Raw genomic sequence first — 19,009 nt, 5'->3', positions numbered from 1 at the left:
CTTGGTGCAAACGAGGCACTTTATTCTGCAGACTAACATATTAGCTACGTTCCTTAACTAAATCTACGACTCGTGTTTGCTGTGTGGAACTTTAGTTAAATTACTAAGCAATCTTATAATGCGTTTAAGCAAATACTAAATTTAAAGGGAAGTTGAAATTTGTAGTATTAAATATAAAGAATGGTTGTCTATAAAGTCGGTTTACAGACGATTAAATGTGACTACGTCATAACAACACATTGATATAATGATTGAATACTTTAATGCATAAAATGGAATCTTTTTTTTTGACACTCTTTTGATCACTACTTTGTATGGATGCAAAGGAGTAAATTGTCGAACGTATAGGTTAATCGAGTGGAAGAGAGACCGAGAGAGAAAGAAAGGCGTAAGCGTACAATGAGCGTAACGGAACAATGAGCGTAACGGGACAATAAGTCATGCTTTTTCGTGCGTGCAGCCGTTCATCGATTATTTAGAAGTTGTCAGGTCAAAAAAAGATTAATAATACCTACATAATATGCTTGTAGAACAATTAAATGTAATATTTTTTTTAATTAAATTGGAAAAGAGATTAAAAAAAGAGAATTTACAATTTGATGTTTGATATTTGGGGGTGTCTTTATAATAGTTGATGTAATAAGAATGACCTGAAGATAAGCTGATTTTAATTATTTTGAAGTTAAATATTTGACGTTGTAAATTCAAAGAAATAACTAAATAAATTGTTTATTTGCAAAGAAAGTGGTACATTTAGATCGATTCATTATAAAAATCCGCAAAATCAGCCATATAAAAGCCATGCAAATGTCATATTAATCATAATAATGTCATATAATACGAACAATAACATAATGTCATAATAATAAGTTGATTTATTTATAATTATTATCAAACTTATGGTCTAAATACTCGCCCACGCTATAAAGGCACTTGGCCTGGCAAAGTCACCTTCCCCTGGAAAGCAATGCTAATGATGTTTACAAATGTCAAGCAGTGTTGCCATAGTGGCTTGAGAGTTCGCCTCACGCTACAAACGCAAAATCCCACTCGCGCCCAACCAACCGAACATGGCGGCGGACAATGTTGCTATTGTAAAAAAATAATAATTTATGGAGACTCCACAGAGTAAATATTTATAAAACACCCTAACAATACAAAAAGTTTTTATGGATACATAATAAATTGAGTTCTGCAATTATGTACCACGTGTGTTAGTAACTAAGTATATTAAAAGCGTTAAATTGCATACACTTAACTGTTTATTTAGTATAAAAGGGGCGCGGTAACATTATTAGTTCCAATTACCGCGGTAACCTCAGCATATATGGACAATTAAAGAGATACCTTACTTCCATTAGGAGTTGTTTACATCAATTAAGCTTCGTGGTAATACAATGTAGGAAATTTAAAATGATAATTATTCAATGGCGCTACAACCCTTTATGGGTTTTGGCCCGTGAGATACAGAGTACCAAGTATGGCAAGTGTTTAAAAAAAATTAATTTTTCTCATTGTCTATTTTAAGGTTTGTTCTCTGTGAAACGTCAAAATTAAAAATGCAAGGAGCTTCGGGAGATTACTGGACCTAGAGACAAGCTACAGTGTCATCTGTCAGAGGTGAGATAACTATGAACAGACTGTGTTCAACAATTGCAAAGATGTTAGGTATTTGTATTATTTTTTTAAAAGATTTTCAATAATAAAACATGGCAAACACATACAGTATATACCACCAAGTTACACAGAGTATTTAAATAAATGTTTATATTGTTTTCATTGCTGTTATATTACTTAAATGTAATAATAATTACAATAGTAACCAGTCAAAGATGACCCCCAAAAAGAGTTTATTATCAAGGAGATTTAATTTTAATTTTTGATAGATATTTTTGTAATCGACAATCAAATTTTTATTCTGTGTCAGCTTTGGCGCTATTCATACGTTTTATAATTGCACTTTTACGAATTATAAGATTGATTATGATCGTAACAATGAAACAAGAAAATATATGCAAAACTGTAATGTGTACAGTTTTGCTTATATTGTACCTTGAAACAGTACATTAGCGAAGTTGGAAGCAAAAAAACACGAGACAGATAGCGATGGAGAAACATACTTGCGGAGACTAAGGTCCATAAGGGCATGGGGCATGTCAATTCCTGAAGAAAAAAATCAAAATAATGGTACTTAGAAGCGTCCTTAACCGAGACCCTATAGATCACTTAAATGTATTACAGTATTTACACTTTATATTAGTTGTACTTTGTATGATAAACACAAATTAACATACAAATAAAAGCCAGAATTACATATATGAACAATGCGAAGTTGAACAATAGTTTATTGAAGTCTGAATAATCTAAGTAAAATCTCAAATTTTTCCCAGCCAATATTATTATACAGTTAAAATGAAAGTTCAAAGCAGACCTTAACGCAGGAATGCGATGCCACAAGTCTTTTTATGCTTCAATTTAATGTTATTTTCCCGTTTATGACACTATAAAGACGATACGGCCACTACGCGTAATGAAATCTTGTGTTCAATACCTGGTGATAGCTATTAACAAATATATACTTTTAGAACTAAATGCTCTAAGCGAAATTGCATTTTCAAATTTTACTTACGGTGTTTAAATTTTTATTTTAAAACCATCGCAATTCGGTCGTAGCACGATGTTCCATACCTTATATCGATTAATAGACTTTTAATGCCAACAAATTCTTTTGTTATACATGTATCGCATTTATTTGTAGATATTGACGTCTTCTATAAAACCGTAGTACATGATTTTGCTCTATTGTAAATAGTTTCGCCAGCAAACGCGATTTAGGTATTTTTATTAGTCTTTTTCACACCTTGGGTATGATCGTAATTTCATAGTAAACCCCAACTTTTTTGGAATACATTCTATAGCCCATGTTCATTCAGAATATCGTAGGGATTGAATGGTGATATAACTTTCAAATCAGTCGTGTAGTTTTAGAGCCATGTAAACAAACAAATGTTTCCTCTTTATAATATTAGTGTCGATGTAGATGAACCGCGGAACATATTATTTAAAAAAATATTTCAATATAGTGACATGAACGCTTTCCATCGCCCAGTAGCTATTAATTTAATAATTCTTTGGCGTTTAAAATTCAATCATTAATTTCTATTTCAAGGCACATTGCGTATTTTTAGGTTCGATTCCCGACAAAATACACATATGCAACCGCTTCGAACTTTACATTTTTGTGATCTGTAATGTCGTCTATATGTTGTGATAACATATTTTTCTATGCATAATACTTATAACACATTTCAATTCGGTCGTATCACGATGTTATGGACAAAAAAGTAACTATCTAATTCTCGCCTTCTCTAGAAAGCGTTCGATTTTTAGTTTAAGTTTATATTTTCATAAACCACATAAAAGGATCAACTCTAGCACCTTGCGAAATTAACTTCAGAAAAGAAAATATAGTTAGCCCATGAACGTACAGTTCATTGTGCCCTCAAGCGATTTGTCTGCGAAATTCTTGTTATAGATATCGTGTGCTTTACAATCCTTATAAGTTATTTAATGTAACAGAAGCGATGAAGCTATTGAGCTATTGAGCTGAATGCGCGTTAAAGCGAATCTTCTATTATTTATTATATAAATATTGACAGAAACAAATCCACCGCCCTTTCTCCAAATGCCGTTTAAGCAATAACGGTAGCTATCATTTTAATTTAATCCGTCCAAAACAATTACTCTTATTTTTGACTTTTTTGACTTCTTTACTATACACCTTTACACAAGACTTCATTACTTACACTGCTAACATTAACTAATATTATTATTATTTTTTTCTACTAAGTTTTTACATTCCTTTTCTTTGTTTTTTGGGACTGAGGCGCAAACTAGATGCTGTGGTCTCTGGCAGAATGACCCGCGCTGTGGAACAGTCTGCTCCTCAGCATAATGCTGAGCCAGGGCCAATTACACCCACAGCACACACGCATTACACACTTGAAACCGAATGAACCGAATGGGAAAGGGAATTTTTTGATGTGAAACATCTATAGCCGCACGTAAAACCGATTTCTGGCGTGGCGACGCGTCACGCTATATGATGGTGGGTGTATAAATTCGAAGTCACTGATTAAACGAATGAAGTAGTCACGATTTGAAATAAATTGTATGTATGTCTATGAAATGCAAGTATGAGAAAAGACTGGCTTTCTTTCATTTGCACTCACTCCGCGATCGACGCTGCCTGGTTGAAATTATCGGTTGAAAAAAATTTATTAAAGGTAGGTAAGAAGTGCAAAAATAGATATTACATTTGTTACTAAGAAAAAAAACTTAACAGGAACAAACTTAACTAATAAAGGATATATGAAAAATAAAAAATTAATTAGCATTATAGAAAGGATTCCATTTTCAGTAATAACATTTTTGGGTCTCAGTCCGATTTCTCGATGGTATACTTTATAGGTGTTTATTTTTTTTTTTTATATTTTATTAGTGAAACATTTGATCACTCAAAATAGAGAATCGGATTCCTAATAAATTAATAGTATAGATTAAAAATATACTCGTAGTTGTTTAACAATAAGCAACAGAGAGTAATAACAGTAACTTAATTCTCTTACAAGTCCATAAAAATGATATAAGATTGGATTACAGACAACTCCTTGTACCATTAAACTTAATATTTTAACTAAATAACGTCTGGGACGCGTGTTCAAATATACCTATCGTAAAGGCAACGTATCGTTGATATATAGTGATTAAAGTAATTATATTTCTATTATAAGAATAAGTTTAAGTGACGCCTACTTTCTTTGATTGATTTAAATTGTTTTTTTATCTAAAAAAATGCTTTATAATAAGGCTGTACAATAGTGTTAACAGAAGAATTCTAACATTTTGAACGAACCATTGGCTTGTAGCTTAATAGTAGATGCAATACTGGGTTCCATTCCCCGTGAAATGGTATTTATTTCTAAATTCTACCACGTAAATCGTGCATACATTATACATATAGACAAACATTATATTATATATATCAAAATAGCTTTGATTTTATTGTAGTTAATAATTTACTGTGTAAGTTGGTGTTTCCACCACACCAACTTCTTTTTTATTACAGATAATATATATATATATATAAGACAATAGTCTGTATTTCAATAGCAAGCAAGAGGCTAAATAAAACTTCTATTTGTTTCTCTGTAAATAAAGAATGCAATTTTATTTATCGAGTGGGTTACACACATACAATCCTTACAAGACTAACACAATCTTACCTGTAAATAAAGAAACGACAATAAAAGTTCATTGTTATCACCTCTCGATGTTAAGCTATAACTAAGTATTAAAATAATTTACAAATAAAATTAAAATGCAATTCAACAATCTCAGCATATTTGCTCTTTACATTTTTGACAATGTCAGCTAGCTTGACGTGACACGACGCGGCTCACTCACGAACTAGCAGTGCGCGCGAATATTCAAATTAAAGAGATCATTCTCTTTACATCTCCCTCCTCCAGGATGAGAATTGCTCCAGTAATTCTCATGGTAGCCGTACATATTATTCAGCGTTATCAATCATTTATTCCACCGTCCATTCGAATAAGTTTTGTTATATGGTATAAGCTTGTATTAGTTTTTGTTCTGCCTGTGTTTATTTTGTATATTGTATTCGATATTTTGTCTGTTATTTCAAATGGGCCGATTCTTAAATTGTCCATTTTCTTCCTATTTAATTTGTTTCCGTTTTCAACATATACCAGTTCTCCTATGTTGAATTCCCATTGTGTTCTGCCTTTATCAAATAATTTCTTATTATATGCATGTGATCTAATTGATCTTTCAAGTGCTTGTTGTCTATTTTGAACCCATGTTTCTGTATCTAATGGTTGTCGTAGTTCTTGTGGCAAAATACTGGTGACTTTTCCTTCTAATAGATATACTGGTGCAAAGCCTGTCACTGTGTGCTCGGTTTCATTATACTTATCTATACATTCTCTTGCAATTGACGTCCAGGATTTCTTTTCATTCTTCTGATTTATTTTGCACCTCATTTTGTTAACCAGTGTTTGGTTCAATCTTTCGTTGAGTCCGTTTGAAAATGGTGTATCTACCGCAGTAAATATTAGTTTTACATCATTATCTGTCAAAAATTCTTTGAATTCTTTTGAATTTAATCCTGGATACTGATCTGCTAGTAATATCTCAATGTTTTCCGTCTCCAGAACTTTTTTTACTAACTTGATGAAATCTGAAGCATTTTGCGTTTTTGATGTCAGAATGAACGCAAATCTTGTAAAATGATCAACTAACAAATGTAGGTATTTCTTTGTTGATCTTTGTCCTCCAAAACCACCAATGGTATCTATCGACATTATCTGAAATGGTTTTTCGGCTGGTCCCAGATGTGACATTAATCCGTATTTATCCTGGCCTCTCGATTTATTTTTTATACAGGTTTCACAATTTTTGCATATTCTTTTAATGTTTCTCGTTAAATTCTTTGCTGTATAATAAGGACTGATTTTATTTATCATTTGGTTGATCCCTAAATGACACCATTCGGTGTGTGTTTCCTTTATTAATTTCACACTCGCTTCTTCAGATAATATAACTTTTTCTCTGTTTCGATCTTTTTTGTATAGTATCCCATTTCTTTCGATTATTTTGGTTTTCTTTTCCTTTATTTTCTCGTTTTTCTGCTGATCTACCTTAATATCATCTATTGTTATCAGATTCACCATTTTAAAAATTTCTTCATCATTATCATTATCTTCCAATACTGGGTTTCTACTGAGACTGTCTGCTTCCGTATTATTCTTCCCCGGAATATATTTGATGTTGAAGTCATATTGTGACAAATAAAAAGTTAATTCACCAAGTTCATCGTCTGTTCTAGCCTTTATGTTGAGGTTTTCTAGTGGTTTGTGATCCGAAAAAACGGTGAACTTTCTTCCAATCAACCAATATTGCCAGTATTTGATAGCTTCTTTTATTGCCAAGCATTCAAGGTATATTGCCTTCTTTCTTTTTTGTGAATCATTGAGTTTTTTTGAAAAATAACCAACTGGTTTTTCTTTACCATTTTTTTGAATCTGTTTTAATATTGCACCTATACCATTCAACGAGGCATCTGTGTAAATTGTAATAGGCAGGTCTTTATCAAATATTTCGAGTACCGGTTGTGAGCATAATATATTTTTTATATTAGAAAAAGTTTCTTCACATTCTTCTGACCATATAAACTGGGCATCTTTCCTCAATAATTTATGTAGTGGATCCAATAATATCGAACTATTTGGTATGTATTCGTGGTAAAAGTTAATCTTTCCCAGAAACTGTCTAATATTCTTTCGGGTTTTGGGTGTTGGGAAATTTCTTATTGAAATAATGTTATCTTTGAGCGGTTTTACCGTATTATTTCCTATTATATGTCCTAGGTATTTCACTGATGTTGCTGCAAATGTGCATTTTTTAAATTTTAATCTGAATCCTTCTTTTATTATTGCTTTGAGTACTTTTTCTATGTGATCTATATGTTCTTCAAACGATTGTGAAAATATTAAGATATCATCAATGTAATTTTCTGTGAAGTCTTTCAAGTTATTATTTCTTAATATATTTGATAAAATTCTCTGGAAAATGGCAGGTGATGTTTTCAATCCAAATGGTAGGCAAGTCCATTGATAATGTCCATCCTGTGTGACAAATCCTGTCTTTTGTCTGTCCTCAATACGTAGTGGTATAGACCAAAACGCGGAATTTATGTCCAGTGTGGTAAAATATTTACAATTTCTTGCTTTAACAATCAAGTCGCTTATCAATGGAAATGGTTGTGCTTGTGGTATGACTATCTTGTTTAGTTCACGAAAATCAATACAGAGTCTCGATTTTGTATTTTCGTCTCTTTTAAATGCCAAGGTAACTGGTGCTGCGAATGGGCTGTATGATTCCTCAATTAAGTTATTTTTTAGTAAATTACCCACCTGTTTTTCTATTTCTATTTTGTCTTCTAATGTGCAACGATATGGTCTTTTGCTACAGTACTTGTCCACCATTAAGTCTATCCGGGCTTCATAATCTGTTACTGTACCTACATCATATTTGTCTTTGGCAAATATAGTATTATAATTCTCTATTAAATTGTGTATTCGGGACTTTTTGATATTGTCCAAGTGATGTAGATTTGTTATGAAGTCATTTTTATTCACATGCTCATTAAAATTGACTTTAATTTCCTCTATCTCTTCAAATGCATTCATAGTATTTATCTCCCTCTTTGTCTTTTGTAAAATTTTTAAATCTTCATTTTGAGCTAATTTAAATTTTTTTATCATATCTAGTCCTATAATGAAATCTTCAAAATCCAGTTTGTCTACAATAAAAACATCAACATATTCTTCTATATCAAAAATCTTTACTTTTATTCTTATTAAACCTTTTGTGTATGTCACACCATTGACAGTTCTTAATAATATTCTATTTGTATCCACAGAATCATTCTGTGTTCTAACTAACCTTTTGTTTATCAGAGACACTTGTGAGCCTGAATCATATATTCCATTTATTTGTATTTTGTCTTCTAATAACATATTTATTTTTATCAATGGTGTGATTACTCGTTTTTTGTCTCTTCGCTTAGATTTACTTCTATAACCGAATTACTTCCAATCCTTTTGTTATCTGCCCCTTCTTTTTTAAACCAACAAGACTGTTCTGGGTGGTATCGATTACCCTTATTTAAATACTGACAGGTTTTGCATGGTTTTTTTCCTAAACTGTATTTCTTATTGTCATCTTTTTCTTCCTTTTTTATTTTGAAGTTTTTATTATTTACCAAACTTTCACATTTACTTATTTCATGAAGCAATCTTGTTGAGGTTTCACACTTTTCAGGATCAATTCTGTTTCTAATAAATTCAGGTAAGCCGGCTGCTATAAGTGTGACCAGACTTTTCCCGCCAATATTTTCATCCATATCTAATAATAACTTTTCTTTTCTAATGGCGTATTCCATCGGTGATCCTTCTTTATATTTGTAAAATATGGCATACATTCCCGAACTCCATCCTTTATCGGCAAATGTGTCCAAAAATTTATTTTTCCACTCGGACCATCCAGCCTCGATTTTCAAAGTCTTCAATGTTGCCGAGTGCCAATCTGCACATGTTTTGTCCAAAAATAATCTTAATATTTCTATCTTTGTTGTATCTTCCTCAATCTCAAATCGTTTACATTCATTCTCGAATATTTCTATCCATTGTTTCGCATTTGAGAATTTACATACAAATTTCTCAATCATGAATCTTTCTGATATATTTTTCAAATTTAGTAGACCCTTTTTCTTCTGTGTGGATTCTACAATATCTGTTTGTTTTTTTTCTTCTTTTAAATATAGGTCGTTAAACATTAAATTATTATCTTCATCAAAATAGGCTTGAATCATTTCTTCTGTACATGTCATCCATATTGTTCTTTCTTGACCTCTTTGATTTAAACTTTTTCTCACTCTTTTGTAGGTTTCTGTTTTTGTTAATGCTATGTGACGACTCGCGTATTTATCAATCTCAGACAGTGTATACTTTTTGTCATCTTCTGTTGTAATTGAGGTTATGGCAATTACACTCGTCTTATTGTCAGTTTGTGATGCTTCAAGCTTAAATGCAAACTGCAATTTTTGTGCCATTATAAACAAGTATTGTCGTTTTATAAGACAATAGTCTGTATTTCAATAGCAAGCAAGAGGCTAAATAAAACTTCTATTTGTTTCTCTGTAAATAAAGAATGCAATTTTATTTATCGAGTGGGTTACACACATACAATCCTTACAAGACTAACACAATCTTACCTGTAAATAAAGAAACGACAATAAAAGTTCATTGTTATCACCTCTCGATGTTAAGCTATAACTAAGTATTAAAATAATTTACAAATAAAATTAAAATGCAATTCAACAATCTCAGCATATTTGCTCTTTACATTTTTGACAATGTCAGCTAGCTTGACGTGACACGACGCGGCTCACTCACGAACTAGCAGTGCGCGCGAATATTCAAATTAAAGAGATCATTCTCTTTACATATATATATATATATATTAATTAATTAATAATAATAAAAATTTAGTAGCGCTACATGGGTCTCGCCTCTACATAGTTTTTTTGATTATTTTTATTTCATAAACAAATAGGTGATCTTTTGTGTCTGACCCGATGTTTTTGATTTGAGACATGCCGGATTTCTCACTATGTTTGTCTTCACTGTTATGTTACACACATAGGCAGAAGGTCTGTTGGTGGACGGGGTCGAACCTACGACCCTCGGAGATGAGAGTCGCACCCTGAAGCCACCAAGCCGTAGATTGTCGTTGTCAAACGTTACTATTAAAAGAAAATATATCTAGTTTATTTTATTATTTTGGATTAAGGTTGATGATTCTGACCATGCTTAATTAAATTATTATGACGAAATTATTATGAATAATATACATCATACGCAGAGAATTAAAAATAATACGCCTTTATTTATCGACATACAATATACAAAGAAAAATAAATTATTTTTTCTAAGATGCGGCCCCTGTTCAGAAGAAGGCTTCGAACTTTCTCCACCTTATTTAATTTTTAATTCAGCATATAAAAGATATCCTATAACTCGTTAAACCTCCTACGGCATTAGAACTTCAATAACAAGTACATTTTGCCTCTGTAAAATGCAGCAGAGTCGAATTGAAAAGTCACGTGTTAGTAGGACTCTCAAAAGAGTTCAGCGCAAAGCTTGCTTCGGAAGTATAATGTATTGAGATCGTGAAAATCTTGTATCACTTTAACGTTCGAATTGACAGCGTCGAACAAGTTTTGTCGCCCCTTAATCCTGTAGCCGAGTTTTCTTTGAGACTCGAGTGTAATATATGGATGAATTTCTTCTTCAAATGTGATACAGAATATTTCTTAAGAACTTCACACAATACTTTTTATATAGTTGTACATATTTATTGACAACCAGCTGGTCTGGCGAACATCGTACCGCCTAACAGTGGATTCTTGATTTTTATTAAATACTTATTCTGCTATTCGGGACACCGGTCTAGCTAGTAAGATAAAACAAAGAAAGTTGATAATACAACAAATACATTATGTCAAAAAATAAAAATTTACCTTCCCGGAACCCCTTCACTAACACTTTAACTTTATGATATGGTATTAAAGTTCAAATTAACTTTTAAGTATTATTACGAATATTATGTATGGGAATATAGAAAAGTGTTGTTTTTAGACTTTTTCACTCAATTTTTTTATTTTTCTCTCCGTAAGATCCATCCTCGTACTTCAAGGAATATTATAAAAAAAGAATTGGCCAAATTGGTCCAGGCGTTGTTGAGTTATGCGCTTACCAACACATTTTGCGATTAATTTTTATATTATAGATACATTTTTATAGATTTGTATGTTATTTGTTAAATGTATGCCCAGGCGAAACGGTACTTCACTCCGGGCCACCGCTTGCAACTCTATAAAGCAATACCTAATACCTGCAGATGAGTTTCATCATCGGACGTCAAGGCAGAATACAAAATACCATCCGTGTCATCTTGAGGTCCGTCGTTCCACAACTGAGCGATTCTTAATGCAATTTCTGCCGCGCACCACAACTATGTGGAACCAGCTGCCCACTGACGTATTTCCGAACCAATTCGACTTAGGATCCTTCAAGAAAAGAACGTACCAATGCTTAAAAGGCCGGCAGCGCGCTTGCGAGGCTTCTGACAGTGCGAGTGTCCATGGGCGGCGGTATATCTTAACATCAGGTGAGCTTCCTGCCCGTCTGCCTCCTGTAACATTAAAAAAAGCGCATATTTAGCCCACATGGAGTACTGTTCTCACCTTGGGCGGGAGATCCCCAGTACCAGCTGTTGCAGTTGCAGCTTGTTGGTATTCAACGAATAGCGATTCGAATCGTCGACGACCAGTCACTTTCCGGATTTACCATGAGATGAGAGTGTTCTGAGTTGTTGTATAGAATTCTGTAGCCTTACAGATCTGTGTATATCCGGTAGTGGAATTCAGAACTGTCGGAAACTACAGCGTCTTAATTAAAAATTTTGGTGGTACTTATTTAGTTATTTGAGGAAACTAATATCCAAGTCGACGGCGTGTGGCAGGAAGCTGATCACCTTCTTGCCTGTTATAAGAAATACAATTTTAAACAGATTTAGCAGCAGTGTTGGCCTAGTGGCATTGGCTTGCGACTCTCATCCCTGAGGTCGTAGTTTCAATACCCGGCTGGGCACGAATGGACTCTCTTTCTATGTGCGCATTTAACATTCGCTCGAACTGTAAAGTAAAACATCGTGAGGAAACCGACGACTCATTGGTCTAGTCACTAGTGGTTAGTACCCCTGACTGCGAATCCATGGGTCCCGGGTTCGATCCCCGGCTGAGACGAACATCGATGTGATGAGCATTTGGTGTTGTGCTTAGGTCTTGGGTGTTTAAATATGTATTTATATGTCTATCTATCTATAATACGTATGTATATCTGTTGCCTAGTACCCATAACACACGCTTCACCAGCTTAGCATGGGACTAGGTCAATTGGTGTGAATTGTCTTTAAAAAAAAAAAAAACTTAGACCCAAAAAGTCGACGGCATGCGTCAGGTACAGGAGGCTGATCACCAACTTGATTAGATTAACAAATGATCATGAAACAGATATTATTATAGACAGTTATTTTTAGTTCAGTATCACGTATATAATAATATTTTGGTACAAAAGTAATGAACCTTATCAAGAATGTTAATCTAACGCTAACTTACTTAGCAAATACGTATTAAAACACGAAAATATTCCAGCGAACACATGTTAGGATTTCTACGAAGTTTTGGGCGGTTAACTTTTCTGGTCTCTTACCCGTACCGGGGATTAAATTTTAAACTTCTGCGGACTATCCACATAAAGTTGACGAGTTGAATTTATGCTTGGATATTTTTAAAAGTTTTCAGTAATCATTTCGTACCGCTAATGTAATTGCCGTTTTTAATATAGCAATAAATAACAAGTTGAAATATGTTTTAAGGATCTGCTCTTAGATGCAAACCTTTTTACACGCTTTATATTAGCTTCATCTGTATGTATGTATGTATGTAACCGACTCCTTCGGACTCGATTTTGACCCACTTTTAACGGATAGATTTAATTCAAACTTTGCGCACCTGTCAAAGATCGATGACAATGCAATAATCCGAAAAAAAAAATGAAAAAAATATTTTTTTTTACTTATTATTTTTCACTTTTTAGTTTGATGTGCTTTAAAAGCGTGTTTTTTAGTTTTTTTTTAAACTATTATTTATTAAATAATTATAAAACTTGGACTTTGTTCAGTATATGTTATATGATGTTTTTACTATAGTAATCAAAATTATAATTTTCAATCGCAAGCTTGTACAACTAGTTAGATGTATGTTAGAGTGTAGGTATGTGTCTTATGTTGGAGCATATTATACGCAATAACTTTACTGATTTTCTTTCTAATATTTAGTGGTTTATTATGGTCCTTGTCTATGTATTTATGTATTTATACTTTATTACCTTATTCACAAACATACACATAACAAAAATACAAAAAAAAACATGTTACAAAAGTTATAAGGCAACGGGCGGCCTTATCGCTAACAAGCGATTTCTTCCAGGCAACCCTAATGTGGAACAATGACAGAGAAACACCTACAGAGGGTAGAGTACAAGAATTGCAAAAATTATTAACAAAAAAAAAACTCAAAATAACCCGTTACTATAACTAAAATAAAGTAAATTCTAAAGAAAAAATAACAATAATAATAAGTAAAAGTATGTATAGACAAAAATTTAAAATACAATCAAAAGGTTAACAGAGTCACAATAATTAATATATATAAACAGAGGCAGCTAATTACGAGGCAGAAAGAAAATGATCAAAAAGAAGCTTTTTGAATAAATTTAAGGACTGAGCTCGTCTAATATCAATTGGTCTATTTCTGTATTCCATCATTTTCAAGCAATTTTTTTACCAAGATGACAAAAATATTGTTTTATATAATTTCTTCACATATATATATACTGTATGTGAAGTCTATTGTTTTTGTTATCTGAGGAGTATAGGGAGATATAGATTCTATACGATTAGGTTAATAGGTACTAAGGGCAGTGTTAATCTAGTGTTCAACACGGTGAATTATTTGCTTACCGATACATTATTGATTACTTAATGTTTTTATAGCACATGGGGCAAACGTGATGTACATTTTATGTGGTGGACATGGACACTGCCATAGGGTTCGCGAGTGCGTTGCCGGTTGCAGAATATATCCAATATCAATATTACCAGCTGCCCACTAAAGTATTTCCAAACCAATTTGACTTAAGATCGTTCAAGAGAAAAGCGTACCATTTCTTTAAAGGCCGGCAACGCGCCAGCCTCCTGGCAATGTTAGAGTCCATGGGCGGCGGTATCACGTAACATCAGGGTAACTGCCCACTTGCCTCCTGATAAATAAAAAAGTGCGTGCGTACAAAGTACACATATCATAAGACGTGAAACTTGTTTGGCAAACTAATTTTTAAGACTTGTTCATATTTATACAAATCTAAAATTTAGATTTCCGAGACTAAGAGGGAGGGAAAAGGAAGATATGTTAGGAATTCAATTGTCATTAAAATATTAAGGTGTCGAAAATTAATACAAATTATATTATTTTTTTAAATTTATTTCTTCGATAATAAAAACACGTGGCATTTTAATTTACAATTCCTCATTTGAGATTTATAAATTAATTCATAAATTCTCTTTATGAAATTTTAATTTAAAATTTTTTTTAATTTCTATAAGGTATATAAAGTAATTCACCCTTCTCACTCCCTCTCAATTGGTCTCGACAAAAACGTTGCACATCTTCGTGACGTTACGTAAAAATTTTACCCTTATGCCCCTAAAGAAATTCACTTCAAAAACATCTATACGTTTATAACCAATAACTAAATAAATAAATAAATAAATAAATCCTTTATTTACAATGCGACACTTATGCCGAGTGAAATCGTGAACAACACACAACTTGGCACCCAATTAGGATTCTTTTGTCAGAAGACAACGATGTATGTTTGAACTTAGCTGTATGATTATAGATTATTAAGTATCGCAAACAAAATATTAATCCTCAAAAGAAATAATCTTTGATATTTGAAGCAGAGCAACTCGGACAATCAACTATTACATAATGGATTGGCGTTATTGCACAAGTTCGCGACTTTATTGATAGAGTTGCCAAAGTAATTTCGATAGAGCAATGTGTTTGCTATTTATATTATTAGAGATATCTTGAGTATTCTTATTAAAATTGTTTTATATCAGTCTCGTATCGATTTCGATCTCTCTTAATAAATAACTCCATTAAATTAACACATGAATGAATTACACATCTATTTAGCTATTTGCATTCAAAATTATACCTATAAAAGAGAAAGATTATTGAATGAAAACTACTTTACAGAAAATAACCTTAACACAATTAAAACTCACTATCACTATACAACACGTAGCACACGTATACAACACGTTCAAAGGCCGGCAACGCACCCACAAAAAATGGGTGTCTATGGGCTGCGTATGCTGCCTTTTTGGTCGTCCTGCAAGCTCGTTTGCCCCCCTATTATAAAACTTTTGAAGAGTAGATGTGTGACTCACGTCCCTGGGGTTGTAAGTTCGATTCCCGAGCTATTATTAATTTTTAAAAATTAAAAATAAAATAAAAATAACATTAGCAAACCAAAACTAAATGAAAACTTAAACCTCATTACGAGCATGATAAACAATGTGACGGTAACTTGGCAGACTGTTGTATAACTCATCAATATTTTCATCGATGTTAGTAATTAAGTTGTAAGAGCGAGATAGCCTATTCACTGGACCATTCCATTAATTGACACCTTTTATCAAAGACAAAGTCAAAAATCATTTATTCATATAGGTAACACAATATACACTTATGAACTTCAAAAAAGAAATATACTAATGCTTGTAATTTTACATTTACTGCCAGTTCTCAAATAAAGGGCAACGGAAGAGAAGAACTGGCAATAAACTCTCTGCCACTATTTTTAATCGCCAAGTCTTTTGTTTTACACAACGTTTGTAAGGAGCTGCAACCATTACACCATGTTCCGCATGGCATCTTAAGTAATAAATAATAATAAAATAAATTAAAAATAAAGATTTGTCAGAGGACAAATCAGGACTGATAGAGATCAGCAGGAGGCATGGTGAAATAGGAGCACGCACTTACATTCTCGTGAGAACAACACGCAAACACATAGGCGAAATAACATCGTGACGCCTATATCTCCTTATTATCTAACTACGGTCGGTTCATTCTTGACCTTGACGCGTGATAGCGCGTTATACGTCAACAATTCGACACAGACAAACAAACCCTCACTCGAAATAACGGCTAATATTTAGCATCTCAATCGAACAAAGAGACAACATCTTAGCGAAATCAGTGGAAATAATCGTCTCCAATGCATTTTATCTAAAGAATTTCTCTTTTTAATATGAGCATCGATTCCAATTACAAAAGATCAAAGCATCGCCGCGCGGCCCACTTCGTCTTTGTTCAAACGAAAGATGAATTATTCAGAGAGCTGGAAACGTTTCAATTGGCCAGCTATAAAAAAGGAAACGGTTCGTTGCTTTTTCCACTAAATTAAAATTTTTCTTTATTTTCGATCACGGAATTTGTTAAATGTTAAAATTTTCGTTGAGTTTCGCGCCGTGATGAATGAAGGACTTATGGGGCGCGGATGGTTCTTAAGATGAAAAGGTTTCCGATATCACAGTGTAAGGAAAAGCGTGTCAGAAACGTATTGCGAACCACCCGTATGACAAAATCCAATGCTTAGATGACAATACTCATTGACTTTGAAGGCATAAGTTTCATTTACAGAGTTCACTAACATATAATATATGTCAGATCCTCCGATTATCAGAAAATGTTCTCATCGAATCAATTGACCGTTTTAATGTTGCCTTGGGTCACAATTGATATTCCTTTTATTTACTTTAAGAATCATAATTTTATTTGATTCGATTTGTTTTTTTATTATTTAATTATTTTTAATCATTACTTAACGAATGTTGTTACGACCAATCAGAGCAGAGCAAATTCCTATGGGGGGTTGAGGCGGCATCTTGACTTTGGACAGTGCGTTCAGGTAAGGCACATTGTGATTATGAGACGTTGGAACGATTTGGGTCTATGGGATTTGTGGTTGAGTGATTGTGATTAAAAGTGAGATAGCCTGGAACCCGCTGCTCGTTATAAGTTAAGCTAAAAAGTGTTATTTGTAATGTTAAAAGGGTCAATCTAAATTAAAAATTGTACGAAAGTTGTGTCTTTTGTGCTCGCACTTTATCTACATGACGCCCACTAAAGCCGCTAATTACGATGTCTATATCGATGGACTGACGATATATCTCTTCGACATATATATATGAAAATGAATTGATCATTTATTCTAACATATACAATATACATCTAATAGTGTATTTATACTATATTAATAATTTGAGATACTAAAATTATTCACGTCATATATTTAAAACTGCGTTACTTAACTTAATTGACTTCCCCAGTGTATCTCCACTTTCAGTTTTATTTGGTTTAATATTTTTTAATTATGAATCGTCTAATGCCCTACGAGTACGTATACCGACGACATAACATAGATGTCTATTTAAAAAACAAGTGCCTACAATCTTTTTAGGTCTGGCATCAGCCTTGCGATTCTGTAACTCACTTTTGGAACTCTCACAGTGGTTATCACAGCGGCGGTCACGCTCAAATCAGTCGTAAAGCTGTTATTTTACGATTTGGCATTCTGATAAACAATAAACTACAAGCTCTATCTTTATCCGCTAAAATAGGGTATAAAACCGCTGTGAGAGTTCGAAAAGTGAGCTACAGAATAGCAAGGTAGATCTCTAGCTGTTTCATAATCATTTGTCAAACTCATAGGCAAGTAGGTGATCAGCCTCCTGTGTCTGACACACGCCGTCGTCTTTTTGGGTCTAAGCCGGATTCCTGACGGTGGTTTCCTTCACCGTTCAAGCGAATATTAAAGGTAGTATTGCAGTAATATTCTGTAAGTAAAATAATAAAAACATATTAAAACTTGCATGAATTAATGATTGTGACACCTGCTTTCCCTCGTGATTGAGGGAGCAGGCCGTACGAAATTATTAAAGCGTAATTTATGCTCGCAATTTGTAGCGTTACTTCAATTTCTTGTGTCATTCGTCATGTGCCGAAAGCGAGCGATTAATTTCGAATTGTAAAAATCTTTGAGTTACTGCGCGGTTGCCCGTTCAGCGTTATGAGTATCTACAACACATTTAAGTTCATTAGTCAATCGTAAATCGAACAGATTATCAAAGAATCGCTTCTGAAGAGTTCGTTACTACGTTGCAGCTAACCAGTTAAGTTAGACAAGGTTGTTGTTGCCAAGATGATCGCCCACAGGGAAGATCGCCGAGCCTGTAGTGACGGAGTCACGACTCTCACGGGTATATATATATATATATATTTAAGCTGATGGCAACGCGTATCACGCTCGTAAATATACGAAATATTTATATTATAATATTAAGTTTCTCATGTAAATAAAAATACATTTTTTGTAATGAGAAACAAAGTTCTTTAAACATAAAATGGACAAGAAAAATGCAATTCGAAGAGGGAAACGTCCCTCTAAAGGGCTCGAAGAAAATTATTACGCCAAAAGTATGTGTAATAAGTACACACACGTTTTTATTTTGTATAGGACGGCTAGAGGCCAGCCCTGCGATTCTGTAACTCACTTCACGAACTCACACAGCGGTTTTCGCATCGGCGGTCGCTCTCAAATCAGTCGTGAAGCAGTCATTTTATGATTTGGCATTCTGATAAACAATAAACTACAAGCTCCCA

This window comes from Pieris napi, chromosome 23, assembly GCF_905475465.1.
Source record: "Pieris napi chromosome 23, ilPieNapi1.2, whole genome shotgun sequence".
NCBI lineage: Eukaryota > Metazoa > Arthropoda > Insecta > Lepidoptera > Pieridae > Pieris > Pieris napi.
Note: the sequence above shows the minus strand (reverse complement) of the source record.